At 35.5% G+C, this 15,294-nt stretch overlaps 1 pseudogene; it reads right to left on the reverse strand.

Annotated features, from left to right (window-relative positions):
- The window catches only part of LOC138713004 (vacuolar protein sorting-associated protein 52 homolog), a 107,138-nt pseudogene extending 92,588 nt beyond the window's left edge, over positions 1-14,550 (reverse strand).
- Between the last annotated feature and the right edge of the window lie 744 nt (positions 14,551-15,294).

The raw sequence follows: 15,294 nt of genomic DNA on the forward strand, positions 1-15,294 counted from the left end.
GAACATGTGATTTAGACAATCCAGTTATTGATGCAGCAGTTTTCACATTATTTAGAATTAAATTCAGTTCATCCTTACTATGAACTCTTCTCTGTAAATTACTTCTAATAACGTTCAAGGATTGTTCAATTTCTTTTATTATAACTTCATTTGTTCTTGACGTTGATACCTGTTTTATGAGATTATTCACTTCATCAGCATGTATTTCATCCTGTGATGATTGTGATGGATTTTCTTCTTTCATTTTCATGGATACATAGTGTATGTGCTTGCATATTGCAGCTTTTAAATTGAAATCTATACATGAGCACTCATATGTATGCACACAGATATGACAGCATTCACATTTTAATTTGCAGCATGAAGTGGTCATTCTTTTTGATACAACAAAATCTTCGTCAGGACACTTAGGATGTAGTCATCATTATAAGTTTTTTCAATTTCATAATCAAGTGACAATGCACTCTTGTGTCTTATTTGTATTGCACTGTGATGTACACTTATTTTCCCTTTGGTGAGTTTAATAATTCGATCAACCACTTTGTCTCTCATGAATTTTTGTAAAACATGAACTTTATCTAATCTTCTTATTTTTTTCCCCTCAAAGTACAGTAGCGTGCAAATTAATCCGAACACGACATATTTTTACATTTTCTGCCATTGTTGGCCTCACAGCTGCTCATACCGCTTTAATTGACATCTGTAGTACGTGTAATTCCATTGTTGAAGGTCTGTTGTTATTATTTTTTTTATAATATGTGACATTTTGCCTGTCGTTTTGTACTTATAAGCATTTTAGTTGTGTTGAAGATTTAATACTGCAATCCTGTGTACATTCTGTCGTCTTCACAAATGGATACAACTCCACGAAAACGGTCTAAAATTATAACATTAGCAGAGCATTCTTCTATGACACAGAGGCAAATTGCTGCAGAATGTCACATCGGTTTGGCTACTGTTAATTCGATCATAAAACGATACAGGGAGACTGGATCCATCACACCCCTGAAAAAAGGAAGCTGTGGCCGGAAAAGGAAGACTTCACCTGCAGATGATCATTTAATTGTCAGGAAAAGTAAATTAAATCCTAGACTAATGGCCAATTTTTCCAAGTAATGTTTAATTTGGCTTAACAAATGTTAAATTAACAGCTGGTTTATTTTTAACGTTTTGTTAAGATATTTTCCATTTTTCCAACATAATTTTGTTTAAAATAACCAACACTTAACTTTAACTGTCGTTAATACTATTCTAACTACTCAACAGCAGTTGGTAATGATTTTGCATATATAAGACAACTTCTTATTGGCTGATATTATTATTTAAATTCTGTACTATGGAGTAAGTCATGAAACACGTGTAAAATCGTAACCTATTACAGTAGCCATGATTCAATACAGTACAGAGAATTGATAAATGAAAGTTGCATTGACTGCTATTGAATAATAATAATTATTATGTATGGTTACATTTTATAATGCTAAATATGAATTTCTGTTTAGAAAAATCTCAGCATTATGACCACCAGGTGACAATAATTACACGAATGTGTGTGTAGTCAACTGTACAGAGAACCCCGAGGAGAATTCCGTATCATATAAAATTCTCTAATTTAGGTTCATGTATAAATTATATGTAATTTCGTCCTAAAGAAGCAATTGCTGCTGAAACATTTTATTATTTACTCACTGCGTATTTTGAAGCACTATTGACATCGGCTATAGTTGAAGAGCTAGTAACATAGAATCTAGAGTTAATAGTAGCTAGTGAATTGAAACAAGTGGCCTATTTCAACTAGGTAACATACAACTGAGTTTTATTTTAAGACATGAAAGTGATTATTATAACTACATACCGGTCCTAAGAAATATTAGTAAATTAATACATAATGTGCATTCAAACATAACAAAACTTAATTGGTATATTAACTTTCATTTATTAGAATTATATTATAGCTAGCGATAAGATATGTTTGCACTGGCTTTAAAACAGAAGCGAAAGAGCTGGATTCTTGGAATTTATAATCGTTTTCTTTCCAATGGAAATTTAATTTTCCAGCAGGATAATCACCCCGCGCACATCGCCATAAACGTTCAAAGACGGTTCACGGAAAAGCATGAAAAAGAGGATTGACAAATATCGAGACATCCCACCTCAAAATCCAGATCAGTTCTGGGATCAAGTTCTGGTTACCTGGGAAGATTTCGCTAAGGACCAGAACTATTTCCGCGATCTGGTGGACTCAATGCCCTGAAAATGCCAGGCAGTGATAGACGCCGATGGCATGTGGACAATGTATTAGATCCACATGTGTATTTCTTTTATTTTTCTTTAATTTGTTTGTTTATCTTTGTTTTATTCCGGGAAGAAAATTGATCTCCCAAGAGTTTTTTAAATTCTCCTAGTGGAGCCAGAGTTGCGAAATAATAAGTTCCACTACACAAAATTATAAAAATGAAGAAAGGTAACATGTATAAAAATTAGTTACGTTAAAAAAAAAAAAAAAAGAAGTTATCGCCGAGAACCAAACACGGGCCCCTGGGATAGCAAGCCAACACACTACTGACTACTCCATCTGGGTACCATGACGTAACCAGCGTGACGAGGCACATATAGCTGCTAGGCTTGAAGTCTATGGACACAGCTCACATACAAACGTAATCGTGTAAATATTTCAATGTTCAGTACTAGTTAATGTTTCCTTTGGACTGGTTTACTGAAGCTTGGTGAAACCGTCCCTTACTCTAAACATTCCTCAAAGAGAAACATAACATGTTACTTTCACAACTTTTGTCTGAACAGCTGTGGTGTTATCCGCCATGTTTAACTGTTTGTTAAATGAGTTAACGGCCTGAAATCCTACATTTAAAGTTAACAAACGGTTAAGAATCTGTTAAGCCAAACTGGTGTTGAACAAATGGAAAAACTGTATTTAACAAACTGTTGAAGGTTTAACAGTCGTAAAGTCTTCTAACAATACTTGGACAAACAAGCCATAACTGCTGTCGACTTAACCCGCGAGTTAATGGCTACCACTGGGGCGAATATTCACGTCACAACAGTGCAGCATAGGCTTTTGGAAGCTGGACGAAGGGCTCGTAAGCCTATTAAGAAGCAACTGCTAACCCCTGTTATGTGCAAAAAACGCTTAATGTGGGCAAAATTACATCAACACTGGACAGTGAATGACTGGAAGAATGTACTTTTTTTCCGATGAGTCTCATTTCGAGGTCCACGGCCACCGTGTTTCTTATGTATGAGAAGGATCCGAAAAAGTAACAGCAGCTCATCTCCAACAAGCACCCAAATACCCCCCTAAAGTAATGTTTTGGGGTTGTTTTACACATGAAGGGCCTGGAGCATTAATACCTATCAAGGGAATGATGAATTCTAACAAATATATTCACTTATTGGAAACCAGAATCGTACCCCAGTTGCAAAAATCATTTCCGGATGGCAGGGGTATGTTCCAACAAGACCTGGCACCGTGCCATACGTCTAGAAAAACTACAGAATTCTTCAACAAGACAACTGACCCGACATCAACCCCATTGAGAACTTGTGGTCAATTTGCAAAAGAAGAATGCAAAAAATGGATTGTTCTACAAAGGAGATGATTTCTGCCCTCATTGGTGTATGGTTTCGCTATGAAGAAATGAAGAATATTTGTGGGAAATTAGTGGAATCCATGCCAAATCGTCTCAGAGCTGTTATTAGGAACAAGGGAGGCCACATAGATTACTGAGGTATATCTTAGATCCTTTTTTTACCCCATTTGAGTGTTTTTGCATAAGTAATTACGTTGTTCGGATTCATTTGCACGCTACTGTATCCATATTTAATTATCTTATGCATATTCTCAAGATGCATGTTGGTGTCGATTTTGCACAGTTTTCGAAAACAATATGCCCATTTTTCAGTATTGTTATAATAATGCATTCTGAGGTATTCTGCCATGCTTTTAGTGTTCTCGTCTTCATATAGTGATTATAAGAAATTGTCAAAACCAAGCTTGAATTCATTTTCTTCTAAAGTAACTTGTAAATACTTCAAGGTTTTGTAAATCCACTTCCTTTTTTCAGAATCATTTACCTTATTTAAATTTTGCTGCCATGCTCGATCAACATGCCATAAGCAATAAAGTTGATGTGGCACAGCTCCCATTGTACTAACCCATGCATTGTAGAATATGTTTGTGGTATCTGTCATAAACACATTAGCTTCTATTTGCCCAGTCTGTTCCTTAATTTTTCCAAAAAAGATCTCATGGATATGTGTATCTTTCCTGTTACTGAACATTGTTGCAACAGGAAATCCTTCATAAAATTCGTCTATGTCTAATACTGTGGTCATTTCAAAATCGTATGAGTTGAGACCATGTGTACTGTCAACACATACAATGTTCCCCCCAAACTTTTTTAGCATTTCAGACTGTGCAGAATTCATTAAAATAATGCAAAAATCTTCTGCATTTAAATCACTTCCCTCCATATCTACACCTTGCTTTTTATAAAATAACACTGGGTTTTTTTCATTTGTCTTACATTCATTCACCCAAAGTTCAACACTTGTTGCATCATTGTGGTGGCGACATCCATCCCTAATGTCAATGTTGAAAGAACGTCTGATATTATTTATGTCTTTCCTCGTGACAAGATCCACTCTCTTCAGGTTGGAAACGATATTGTCTCTAACATTATCAAGTATCCTCCAAACATGAAATGACATATGTATGAAATAAAGTTTTAATAAAACTTATCTTTCAGATTATCACATTAAATGGGTGTTATGATCTTAATGAATGACCTAACAGAAGCCTGTGATGCATTAAACATTCATATTTTTCTCTCTGAACTTTGTACCTATGTAATTAAAGGAAATTTTGGTTAAAATCACATTTAGAAAATAGAAGACTGCTTGTTGAGTTAAATTACAAACTAAGACGAACTAAAGAAATTGTATTACAATATTTGGTAACCATGTTTGTTACTGAAACTGAAATATTACTTGGGCAAGAGAAATAAAATACCTTCAGTTTATAAACATAAACATGCATTATAATTGGTCTTACAATCAGTAAAAAATGTAATTTTAATATTAAATATAGGCATACTTTATTGAAAATATAAAAATATATTTAAGAAAAATTAATACTCTACATGGATATAACTTAGTCACTGTAATGTAGCCTAATTAATTGTTGTACAGTAGTATCCTAACTGAAACATCACATCTCTAGAAGATATTGAGAAGTAGGCTTCTTTAGTCAGAATCTAATTCTAATGTTTGAGATTTTGAAGCATCCTGAATCAGCTCACTTTAGCAAATAAAACTATTCTGTGACTCACTAATGAATATCTCTGAAATCAGTTTACACTCAGTGGATAGCATTGTTAGATTGTTGAGTTTTTCTTAACCTAAACGTGTTCGCAAGTGGCTCTTGATCAACTTCAGTTTACTGAACCCACATTCTCCAGATGTTACACTGACAGGGAGAGTGACAAAGTGTAAAGTCCCAAACTTGTTGCAAACATAATTTTCAATAATATGTGACTTAATAGAATTATTCTTTCATATATGAGGCGCATCCAGAAAGTAAGTTTCCCGATTTTTTCCCCATGAAAGTAAACATAATTAGCCGTGTCAATTTCATATGCATAACAGATCTATGACGTATCAATCATATGCCAGCCGGACAGGTCCCGCCTGGTGCCAGTAGCGTGGCAGCAGTGATCCGAAATGGAAGCTCTTATTCCTTCTCCCACCGCCTGCGAGGTTCGGTCGGTGATAAAGTTCTTTAATGCACAAAGCATTGCGCCAATTGAAATTCATCGGCAATTCTGTCAGGTCTATGGGCCGGACATCATGAGTAAGCAGATGGTGCGTCGCTGGTGTAGGCAGTTTTCCGAAGGTCGTCAAAGTGTCCATGATGAAGAGCGCAGTGGGCGACCGTCCCTCATCAATCATGATAGTGTTGAGCTGGTGCGGCAGTGCATCATGGAGAACCGTTGCTTCACGATTATGGAGCTGAGCAGCCATTTTCCGCAGATATCGCGATCCTTGTTGCATGAGATTGTCACTAAGCACTGCTGTTCAAAAAAGTGTGTGCCAGGTGGGTGCCGAAAAACCTGACACCCGAACACAAAATGCAACGTTTAGGAGCAGCACTGACATTTCTGCAACGGTATCACGATGACGGCGACGAGTTCCTCGACAGGATCGTCACGGGTGATGAGACTTGGATTTCGCACTTCACTCCGGAAACCAAGCAGCATCAATGCATTGGCGGCATAGTGGATCTCCGGTCAGGACGAAATTCAAACAGACGCTGTCGGTACGGAAAGTGATGTGCACGGTGTTCTGGGACAGGAAGGGCATTCTGCTCATTGACTTCCTTCCAAGAGGTGAAACAGTGAACGCTGACTGTTACTATGAAACACTGCGAAAATTGCGACGTACCATTCAAAACAAGAGGGGCGTGGAATGCTTACTGCAGGTGTTGTGCTCCTCCATGACAATGCTCGTCCACATATGGCTCGTCCACATATGGCTCAGCGCACAGCTGCTGTTTTGACGGAATTTGGCTGAGAGTTGTTTGATCATCCATCCTACAGTCCTGATCTTGCTCCCAGCGATTTTCACGTTTTCTTGCACCTCAAGAAATTCCTGTCCTCCGGTGAGCGTTTTGGCAATGACGAACAGCTGAAGACGTCTGTCACACGCTGGTTCCATTCACAGGAGGCAGAGTTGTACGACAGAGGGATACAAAAGTTGATCCCACAATACGACAAGTGTCTCAATTCTGATGGTGGCTATGTTGAAAAATAGCTGAAACATTGCTGTACCTGTTGCCAGTAAGTTTTTTCCTGAAAGTGTGTGTTCTTTTTAAAAAAAAACATAGGGAAACTTACTTTCTGGATGCGCCTCGTAAATAAATCTTGTCTGAATATTTTCTGTCTTTCTCTCCCTAAAAAGATAATAAAAAAAATAGGGAACCAGGGCCTTCCACCTAAGTTCTCTGCCCCCCTCCAGACAGCCTTGAAGATACATTGAAAGTTTAAAGGTATCCACATAAATGAATGCATGAAATGAAATGGCAACATTAAATCGTTAATATGAAAACTTAGTTCCATTTCTTTTTTAATTCAATCACTAAGAGAAAAAGTGAGTTTATACATGTTACAAATATCTATTTTCCTCATTTTAATTCCTAATTAAGGTCTGGTGTAACTTTTTGGGAGAAATGACCAAGGAAGTGAAAGTGTTTTCAAATTACAAAAGAGAATAAGCCTACATAGTGTAATAAATGGAACAGGAAACAGGAACTCATGTCGAGAACTATTTATATTTTGCAATATCCTTCCGCTTCACTATATTAATATTTTTGTATTTTTGAAATTGTTATCTTAGAGACCAATTGCGAAATTTATAAAAAAAAGATAGAAATTCACAATCATAGTTCACAGGAAAAGGTCAATTTAGATATTAAATTCCATACAGCGGCATAACATTAGGGTCTGCAGGGCCTGCAATGCAGGCGGGCCCGCAAACACCATGCAAAAAAAAAAAAAAAAAAAAAAGCCAATTAATTAAAGGCTGCATGGAACTAGTCAGATCATTATTCACGACGGTTTCATAGAATCGGACTATGTTGTTGAATCCAGCACAGCTTTAAACAATGCTTGCCCTGTGCCCTTGCCAACAGCCTGGTCATATAACACATATTACACGTGGTGTGCGGCATCACTCTCAGTCCTCACAAAAGATCAGCGCAAAGTTATTTTATCATAATGACAACAATGAAAATTGATACCAAAATATCATATTTTAGTTGTAGAATTGTATTTTTTTGATAAGTAGTGTATTACCTGAGTTGGTTTTATGCACATTTTTCTCTGAACGTTTAACTTTTGTTATACATTTATTCGACAACAATGGAATGGGTTTTTATTCAAATTTATAATGCCAATAAATTATCCAATAAGTTGTTTGTGTAGTAAAGATCAATCAACTTTACTCAGTTTGGAAAGAGCTCTCTTTGAAGGAAGTTAATGTCAGTTGTGTGGTCGGTGTGATATTTTTCCAACTTTAAATTTAACTTTGTTCGTATATTTTTCTGTGTTTTAATCCAGTAAATTATTATTAGAGAGTATAGACAGTATAGTACTGAAAAATGAAACCGTTTAAGGTTAAGTATGAACATCTAAGTGGTGCACAGAAAAGAAAGAAGAAGTGAGAGTTAGAAAAAGAAATACACAAATTAGTGAAAATAAGTGATGTTTTTTCTCTTTCTGATCCTAGTAGTAGTGCTAGCTCAACAGTTACAAATGTTTGCAGTGCCACAAGTGAGTGCGCGTCTGAAGTGAAAAGTGATATAGAAATAGATGTTAGTAGAGACAGCAATTGTGAAAGCATTAGCGAAAAAGAAGATTGTAACAAAATTGCCTTAAATGTAATTAGGCCTACCAATATCGCAGTTGTAGAGTATTCAAATGATCGTGCAGAATATGGGTTAGAAGTAGATAATGAAACAAAAAAGTTCTTTGTTAGACAAAATCCTTATCAGCCAGAGCCAGCGGGTCCTTTCCCTAAAGATCCTAAGCAGGATAACAGAAGCTTTTCCACGAAATATTACGATAAATTCACATTGACAGGGCAAAGAATTAGGAGAGAATGGTTGTGTTATTCAATTAAAAATGACTCTGTTTATTGTAAACCATGCTGGCTCTTTGGACAGCAGAAGTAGTCTACAGCTTGGAGGGAAGGGGTCCGAGATTGGAGGTGGTTAACCAAAAGTATAATGCGACACAAAACTAGTTACACACATTTGAATGCATGCGTCGTTTTCAATTCGTGGCGTAAGAAAAACACAGTTGACGTGGGTATGGATTCAGAATTAAAGAAAAGTGAAAACATATGGAAACAGGTCCTTGAGCATATCGTGAATGTGACGTTAACTCTGGCATCCAATAATCTAGTTTTTCGGGGACATAGGGAACAAATTGTAAAATCAAACAGTGGAAACTTTTTAGCAATCATCTAACTTCTCTCAAAGTACAATCCAAAATATACACAAAAGTACCTTCTATTCAAAATGAGTTAATAAATGTTTTATCCCATGCAGTTGAAAAAGAAATTATTAATGACATTAAAGCTGCCCCATTCTTTTCTATACAACACAGGACATAAGGAAAAAAAGAACAATTAAGTCAGACATTTAGATACGTTACAGTTTCACATAATGTAACTGGAAAGCCTTGTGACGTGAAGATAGGTTTTCGCGAAATGAAAGATCAAAGTGCATTAAGAATAGAGAAGGAAATACTCAGTGCAATAGACAAAAAGGGACTCTTTTAAGTAAATGCCGCGGTGAGGAGTATGACAGTTGTGCCAATATGTGAGGCGTATACAAATGTGTCAGAACGAGAATTGAACAAAGACAAAGAACCGCAAAATATGTACATTGTGCAGCACATAATTTAAATCTAGTACTTAACAATGCTGCATATGGAATTCAAGAAGTTAGGTCCTTTTATGACACAGTGAAAATGTTGTATCTTTTCTTCAGTCATAGTGTTAAAAGATGGGAACATTTGCCCAACATGTTGGTCTTAGAGATACCAGTCTGTTAAAGCCCTGCGTTATGCTTATGTCGATGTACTTAAGGCTCTGTCAAAATTAATATTGATATCTAAAAAAAGGAAGAAAGAGAACAAGCTAGTGCTTTGAAAAACCAATTAGAGAATTTTCAACTCATTTTTCAAATAGTGTTGCAATCAAAGATTCTAGAATGTACTAATCTAGCATCACAAATTATGCAATCGGAAAATTAGAGCTTGATAAAGCGTGTTCTCTTATTCAGAATGCAGCCAATAATTTATCTTGTTACCGAAATAATTTTGAAGAAGCACTGTCATCAGCTACATCTTTGGCAAAGAGCTGGGACATTCCACCACAATTTGAAAATTAAAGAATTCGAAAAGTAAAAAAACATTTTGATGAATTGTACCAGGACGAGCAGCTAGTAGATCCAAAGATGTATTTCAGAACCACTGTTTTTAATGGTTATTTGGACATTATTGTAGCTCAATTAAAAAACAGATTTGAGGGTATGCATAATGTTAACCATTTCTTCAAAATTATTTCCCCAAAACTTCTAAACTCTGCTTCTGGCTAAGAGATTCATAATGCAGCAGTGGTTCTTCAAAATGAATATGAGGAAGATTTATCCAGTGAATTCCCAGACCAGGTAATAGGTTTCAGAAAAGCTCTGAAAAAAAATAGCCTCATTAACTTCTGTATCTGAATTAACAAATCTATAATAGAAAATTCAATCGTAGCTGCTAGAGTTCCAGACTTATGCACGGCATTTTACCTATTTCTAACTATTCCGGATACTGTTTCTTCGGCCAAACAATCATTTTCGAAGCTAAAACTTACAAAGAACTATCTGTGGAATTCTATGACCCAAGACAGACTTAGTGTACTCAGCCTCCTCAGTATCGAATGTGAAAGGGCTAGATCCATTGACGTCAGTGACATCATCAATACCTTCGCATCACAGAAAGCACGCCGCATGGTCCAGTTTCACTAGAGTTCAATGTGAGTACAGTAAAGTTTTGTAAGTACAACAAACAGGAGATAGCAGATAGAAGTATATACTTAATGATAGGCCTACCCACCTACTTAATTTCAATCACTATAGTATATATTATATGCTTTTTAATAAAATTTATTAATAATAATTATTTTAATAATCTTACAATAATGAACGATTAATCTCCTTGTTCTTATAATTTGGAAATATATCGCATTAAAGTTGAACTTCTATCAGCTGTAAATATATTTATGTCATTATTAGTTATTGATAGGTTATACATTTAGGTGCACTGATACATTTTATTTTAGGGGGCCCGAAATTTTATTTTTGCAGGCATTCGTTATGCCCCAGATTCCGTATAACATATATAGACATAAACAAAATTTATTTAATAGGGAAGTAACATTAATAACTAATTACAAACTAGCATCAAGGAAACACAAAACAAAGACAGCTTCAAGAAGCAAGTAAAATCCTTTATATCGAAACATACCTTCTGTTCTATAGATTAATTCTTGTGTAAGTAGATGTTATTGAAATTTGTGTATTAGACTCTGCATTTCATTGAAAACGACCATCCAAGAGTCATGATATATACAAAATCGAAGCTTCGTACTATACACAGTAACCACCTGCCATGTGTACTGACTCTGCAGAAAGCAAAACGCTCGATGAAGCATCACAGCCGACTGGATGTCCCAGTTGCTCAAAGAGTATCATAGACTGAAAACTGTCTTTGATCGGTGTGTTTATAGTATGCGCTATAAAAATGTTAAACTGCTTGATGCTCTGTCACATGATTAGTGATCCTTGTAGGCATACAGGCTATCAGACTGAATAAAAATTACAGTAAAATATTTAAATAATAATAAATTAATAAAGCAATAAAATAAAATAAAATAAAATTTTAACAAACTATGTTTTCTATCAGAATATATATATAAAATATAAGTAGCACTAAAAAATTATAAAAAAAAATGTTAGTAGTCTTTCTCCTCTAGTTCAACGGAACAGTTAACTTATAATATTTTGTAACATTCGTAACTTTGCATTCGTAATGGCACAATACAAAAGTAAATACGTACATTAAACAAACCAAAGAGGAAATTCTAGACAAGACTGAAAAAAAAAATATATATATATATATATATATATATTAATTTTAAAACAAATGGCGATTTTTCCATTATTTTAATTTCGGAAATAACTTCAGAACGAATTATGTTTGGTGCATCCTTGATATTTCGTGATAAGATCATTGAATGTGGAATAACAGAATCTGCATCCACCTTACCATAAGTAGCTGCAACATCAATCATTGTCTGCGATTAACCGTCTCTTAATATACATTATTGTACAAATGTTAAGCAAAGTGAGCATGTAGATTTGCTTTATTTTTATTAAATATGTAACTAAAATCGATTATATCTGCTTTTGAAGAAATTTGAGATGCATCACAAAATCTCTGTTCTTTTTAAGCAATCATATATTTAATAAGCCACATTAAACATTCATTACTGATATAATGAATTAGACAAGATGGATGCTGAATAACATTACTGATTGATAATATAAAGCAGGGGTCATCAGCACAGAGCACGCTGGGGCTAGGCTCTCTTACCCGCGGAAAACGCAGTGCACTATATGCTCTCATAGCTACTAGCGGGTATGCTCTCCCTCTCTCTCCCTGTTGCACGACGGTGCGCACGGGATGACACCACGTACCCATTGCACATTTCAGCGAGTGCTGACGACCACTGATATATAAAGCATTATTTCATTTAAAGAATTGTGTTATTTAAAAATTATGTTTCCTTGTCTAAATGTTCATATGGTACTTCCTAATTTTCGTGCTATCTGAAATAAAAACAAAGTGGTAACCTTCTTAAGTAGGCTTTTTTTGGATATCAGGCAATAAAAGGTGATGTAATTGTAGTGCAATAACCTCGAGTGCATGCAACAGATCAAGTAAATGTTTCAACCGGCCGGTTATAAATTCTCGACTGTATGCGCTCGAGCATATCATTTCCCAGTTACTTTCTTCACAACTGAGGACTAATCAGCGAGCTCGGACGGCTGTTTTCAAGAGAATGCAGAGGTCTAGTGTGTATATGAAATAATGCAATTTGTAATTATTCTTGAATTAATGCAACTTCTATTTCTTTAGAATACCATACAATGTTTGCTCATTCAGAGTTATTTATCTCTATTATCATCCATAACCACGACCACACTCATGATCCACTCTGTCACAAATATAAAAAAAACGAGGAAAATGTCGGTACTTACTTTGTTGGTGAAATTCCTTTAATCAGTTCTGTAGCAATTTCCATGTGATCAGTCTTTGGAACAGTTAAATGTTGCAACTCATTTTTATGGCCATAATGAGTCTTATAAAACTTTGCATTGCACTTATTATTTGTAAGATCATGTACTACTATTATTTGGCTTGTGCCAAATCTACCTAGTTTGCAAGATCCTTGAGACTTCAAACTTCTTTTACGTACTGTTAATGATTGACGTGTTTTTCCTGAAAAAAAAAAGTTTTCTTTCTATAAATTATAACAATATTTGTATGATTAATTAATATAATGAACTCAGATTCGATCTCACACATTCAAAGTAGGTATGTCCTTTCAATATTTTCACCTCCTGTCTCTTACTAAAAGTTTACTTTCTAGGATTACAACAATATTTGCATTATTAATTAATATAATGAACTCATACCTGAACTCGAAGTGAATATTTTGACCTCCCTACTCCTAACTGAAAGTTTACTTTCATGAATTACAACAGTAATTTGCATACCCTAATTAATATATCCATTCCATATAATGAACTCATACCTGATCTCGCACATTCGAAGTATGTCCTCTCAATATTGTCACATCACTGCCTCCAATTGAAAGTTCGATAAACTTCAGAACACGGTTACCTTCTTTCCTCTCTTCCCACAAAATTCCAACCTTGTGCACACAAAATAAATTATTGGCACTGAAAAATGCCTTGTCGTTAGCATGATGATGCGCATTCGACAAACACAGACAATCTGTTCTTTTAAGTACCGGTATTTTAAATAATTGTTGTCAGTGAGGTAACCGTATACTGAAGTTTTTATTTGCTTGAATTATAATAGTATTTGCATCATTAATTCATATAGTGAACCCATACCTGATCTCACACATTCAAAGTATATCCTTTCAATATTTTGATCTCTTTTCCTCTTACTGCCAGTCACTTTCTCGTACTGGACCAAGTGTTCTTTCTCTATCCTCGCCATCCATGCCATCATTTACTATAGCATATCGCTTAATTTTCGTCAAGTTGGACAAACTATGACGTCATAATATGGCGCCAATGACGTCACAACGCAGTGACGTCACAACATGGCCGACGTAAACCAAAACAATAAATAAAACTATCTAAAAAAAATTAAAAAACAAATTGACGATATCCCATTCTACAATATAACCCAACCGCTCTTATTCAAAATACGATATCACCAAAACAATTCACGATATCCCATACTGGAACAGAGCCCATCCGCTCTTATCAAAAATGCGATATCGCCAAAACAATTCACGATATCCCATTCTGGAACAGAGCCCATCCGCTCTTATCCAAAATAGGATATCAGCAAAACAATATCACAATATCCCATTCTGAAATATAACCCATCCGCTGTTATTCTTTTTAGTTGGTTATTTAACGACGCTGTATCAACTACTAGGTTATTTAGCGTCGATGAGATTGGTGATAGCGAGATGATATTTGGCGAGATGAGGCCGAGGATTCGCCATAGATTACCTTGTATTCACATTACGGTTGGGGAAAACCTAGGAAAAAACCCAACCAGGTAATCAGCCCAAGCGGGAATCGAACCCGCGCCCGAACGCAACTTCAGACCGGCAGACAAGCGCCTTAACCGACTGAGCCACGCCGGTGGCTTCCGCTGTTATCCAAAATACGATATCACCAATACAATTCACGATATCCCATTATGGAATATAACCCATCCACTCTCATCCAAAATACGATATCACCAAAACAATTCACGATATCCCATACTGGAACAGAGCCCATCCGCTCTTATCCAAAATAGGATATCAGCAAACCAATAACACAACATCCCATTCTGAAATATAACCCATCCGCTCTTATCCAAAATACGATATCACCAAATCAATTACAAACATCCCATCCTCGAATATAACGCACCCCCTCTTATCCAGAATAGAATATCAGCAAAACAATTTCAAAACATATATTCATCTCGTCACTAAAATATCACCTCAACGATCATCATCGGGGCTGCAGATACCCCGCTTTTTACATCATGTGCTACACGTCGAATCCCCCGCTTCTATTGGTGATATCGTATTTTGGATAAGAGCGCAATTTTGAACCCCAAATAAAAACATTAAAAAGAAACAACGAACAGATCCACACACACACACCCATATATACAAAAATAAAAACATATAATCTACAATAAATAAATTAAACATTATTCTCGATACATAATTACTACCCTAGCAAACGAAAACCCATCCTTATAAAAGCAAATAAAACGCTCACCATCCAAACCTTCTTTTTATCCTCTCAGATCCAAACACATCCTCAACCGCTACGCCATGGATAAATATATATATATATATATATATATATATATATACATCCATGGCTACGCCATT

Source organism: Periplaneta americana, chromosome 14 (genome assembly GCF_040183065.1).
Source record: "Periplaneta americana isolate PAMFEO1 chromosome 14, P.americana_PAMFEO1_priV1, whole genome shotgun sequence".
NCBI classification, from domain to species: Eukaryota; Metazoa; Arthropoda; class Insecta; order Blattodea; family Blattidae; genus Periplaneta; species Periplaneta americana.